Here is a 3,949-nt window from a genome sequence, read left to right on the forward strand (position 1 = left end):
TGAGAACTTCATCTTTTGGCGCTTTTCCATTACCAGTACCGGCTCGACTCGACTCGCCTCGCCTCGACTCAGCTCGGCTCGGCTCGCTTTTCGCTCCGTTTTCCATTGCAGATAGTACCTCCACAATAGTACCTGGTCGTCATAGCGACGCGGCAGGAAACTGCAGTGACTTAATCTTTTACGCGAGACTCGCGAGACACACCCGCTACCACACACACAGGACAATGGAGGAAATCGAGTGTATGCTGTTTTTGGATGTTTTTGCTTTTGTTTTTGCTGTTTTTTTATTCGGGATACTCCGTCTGGCGCGTGCAATGATGACGCAGTGAATAGTGACGATTCTCTCTGACCAATCAGCAGTCTGCCTTGTTTTCACGTCACATTTTAGTATCGCCTCAGCTCGCTTAGAACCTCGCCGGAGGTGGTACGAAAAAAAGTACCTGGAAGCCGATACAGGTACAACTTTTACACAGTGGAAAACCAAACAGAGCCGAGTCGCGTCGAGTCGAGCCGAGCCGAGGCGAGCTGGTACTGTGTAGTGGAAAAGCGCCATTTGTTTCCAAATGCAATGACTTCAGTTTTGTCTTTGTTTAACTGAAGAAAGTTTTGACACATCCAACTGTTGACTTCATCAATGCATTGGCCAAGGGAGTCAATGGGGCTGTAATCGTTAGGCGATAGGGCTAAGTAGAGCTGTGTGTCGTCTGCATAGCTGTGGTAAGCAATTTGGTTCTTTCTCATTATTTGGCTCATTGGGAGCATATACAGGTTGAACAGGAGTGGCGCAAGAATCGAGCCTTGAGGGACTCCGCATGTCATGGATGTCCACTCAGACTTATGATCTCCTATACTCACATAATAACCTCTCCCATCTAAGTATGACCTGAACCATTTTAGGACTATCCCAGAAAGCCCCACCCAGTTTTCCAGCCTGTCAAGAAGTATGTTATGATCGACAATACACCTTTAAACTATTAATGTCTATGAACAAATATGTATTTTTATGTTTGTGTGCCTCAGCATTTCTGAGTGAACACCGCTGGTTCACTCACTATTTTTAAGTGTACTGTCGATCACGTGATATGACGTCATGACGTGCGGCCCTAACTGACGTTACCTGAAAAATCTATCCAAGATGGCTACCCTCTCGAGCGACGTGGAATTCAGCATGAAAAAACTTGTAAGTAAACCAAAACACTTCAAAACTACTTTGCTTGTTGTAATATTGTAAGAATATCATATTACACGTGATATTTGACTGTTAGACGAGGCTATTTTTAAGTTGCAAGCGCGGTGTCGCGGGCGCGATTGCCGTCAGTCCACCTGCTAGTGACATAATATCCTGTGTAAGTTACTGTTAATGTTGTGGCAGGGCAATAATGTTAACGTTAGTCAATAACTCTTTTCAGCAAGCGATAGTCCTTCTGTTTTTGAGTGTGTTACTGCTGTTTGTGTTAAGCGCCCTGCTCTGGTAAGTTGCAATGTGATGTTATTCCTACATGCACCCAAATGAGCTAGTGGCTAACGTTAGCAGTTACGTTAACTTTTACTCAAACAAAGTTAAGGTTATGGACATAATAGTTACCGAATGAACTATGCAAGTTTTTATTAAACCTTTACAAACGTCTTTTCATTATAGGTTTAAGTGGAAGGAGTGCAGTAAGCATCCCCCAAAATCAAGGTGACTCAAATGTTAATTTAGGCTGTAACTATTTTTCACCATTTCTTTTATTTGGAGCCTAATTCATTAGCATCAATCAAAAGTCTCTTAAAAATTAAATATCTTGCTGTCTGTTTTTGTGTGTATGTGCAGACCTACATTGTCACCAGAGAGCAACTTTATCGGTAAGTTACATTCACTTGAAATTTTGTATCATTAATTTGTCATTAAAGAGGTTGATTGCATAATTTGACTGGTTTCATATTGATTGTTTTATCTGTGCAGGTGAAGGACTTCTTGGGGAAATGGCCGGCTCTTCGGATTGAATCACAGGTAAAACAGACTCACTTCTCTTTTCTGCCACTCTTCACACATATTTCTATGCCAAATTTTTTACATGTATCACATTCAAATGGAACAGCAAATGCCACTATTCACTGTGTGTAAGAACTATCACTTTGCATGTGACCATGTTGCTCAACAATGTATTTTAATGGAACATGTTGCATCACAAATGTGTTTTCTGTTGCAAATTGAGTATTAGTCTTTTTATATAATTATTTTTGTTTGTTTTTGTTTTTGTAGCTTTGTGCTGAGTTCCAACGCATTACAAACGTCAACATACGGAACCAGTTCTACGCTGTGCTTGACCAACATACACCTGCACTGGTGGCCTTGTATAGGCAGAAGGCGGCACGAACCGGTAAGATATCAGAGGCGCTGCGTGACATCTTAAAGATTTATGAACTGATATGTTTTGTCTCTTATGTTTACTGTGATGACCAACTTATTCAAACTGAAAATTCAGTTTTGTGGTTCTTGCAGATTGTGAATCCATTTAAACGCTTTTTAATTTCAAACTTTACAGGAATCTGTAAGGCGCCTCCATAATTCAGAGAACAACCCACACAAATACGATCCACAAACCGGGTAAGACTGTGTATTGTATGCTGTAAATGTTAGTTTAATCTACTACTATATGGATTTGAAATACCAAAACTGAATTTCATTAATGATGCCTGCAACTTTTTCCCCCAGAATATATTCATCACATAACCTGGCTGTGACCACTTATCTCTTCAAAGAATTAAGGACAACTTTTACAGACGTTGACTCTGAATGTGCAAAAGGTAATCTTAAAGATGTTGTAATCATTTTAATGTCCTCTGTTTTACTTAGTTTTATTGACATTACATTTATTTATGATTTATTTAACAGGTTGCAAGATGTATTTTGAGACTTTGCGGAGGAAGTATTCTTTGGCTCAGCCTGAAAAGGCCCAGAAAAGAAACACTATGAGGAACATTGCAAAGAACTGTCAATGAAAGAGATGGGTAAGTTAAGAAACTGGTTAAGCAGGGTTTTTTTTTTTTTTTTTTTTTTTCAGAATGTAACTATCCTCCTCTCTGTGTTTTAGTGGTTAAATTACTGTCATGTTTTGCAGTTGCTGGAGACCAGGTCCAGTGTTGTACAAACCAACACAGAAAGGGAACTGTGGAAGACTGCAACAATAGAACTGATGTCTGATGAAGATGCTATTGCTGATGGAAGGCCAGTGTGGATGGTGAGGTCTCCACCAAACAGAACCACAGAGTTATCTGCTCTCTGCCAGGCACTACAAACCAGACTAGAGGCTGACCCACGCTACGGCACACCACCAGTGCATCATGGCAGTTTGAAAAATGAATATTTACATATATTTTATATACACTTTCATTTCTATATTTCTTATTTATTGATCTCTGATATTGATTTGTATATTTGTTCCTTTTTGATGTGCATGTTGCTTATCTCCACGTTTTGTATTTTATTCCTTTACACCTTTGTTCACATTTCTTTTTCCCCATTCATTTTAATGTATGTTTATAATGTTCTTTGGAATGTTCATGTTATATTTGTTTTTGTTCCTTTACATTTTCATCCCTTCAAATATGTTTGTTCCCCCATTCCTTTTTAATGCTTGTTTATAATGCTCTTTGGAATGTTTTATTTACCTTAATACAAATGTCAGACTTTCTCATTGTTCTTTGTGTGTGTTTTTAAAATTATATTTGAATGTATTAAAATTGGGGTAAGGGGGGGTTAGTGTATACTGAGCAATATCTGCATAGCTGGCCTATAACCAATCAAATCACTGTGCGATAAGGCCTAGGGTGGGCTATGTTCTAAAAGTAACCAATCAAATCACTTTCCTGGGTTTTCAATGTGTCCTGTCCTCCAATAGTGGTCTGGGTAATGGGAGTGGTTTTAAAAGAAAAGGACCAATAGGGGGAAGGCCAAAAGGTGCAC

The 3,949-nt window shown here is 39.3% G+C and overlaps 1 long non-coding RNA gene across 1 annotated transcript; it reads left to right on the forward strand.

Annotated features, from left to right (window-relative positions):
- The first annotated feature begins 1,528 nt into the window (after nt 1-1,528).
- On the forward strand, nt 1,529-3,392 carry LOC311096063. The gene is made up of 6 exons (XR_014608947.1): nt 1,529-1,845; nt 1,946-1,993; nt 2,246-2,590; nt 2,699-2,790; nt 2,879-2,994; nt 3,105-3,392. It is a non-coding gene; the product is annotated as an uncharacterized lncRNA (long non-coding RNA).
- The last annotated feature ends 557 nt before the right edge of the window (nt 3,393-3,949 follow it).

This window comes from Abramis brama (genome assembly GCF_963993115.1).
Source record: "Abramis brama genome assembly, chromosome: 14".
NCBI classification, from domain to species: Eukaryota; Metazoa; Chordata; class Actinopteri; order Cypriniformes; family Leuciscidae; genus Abramis; species Abramis brama.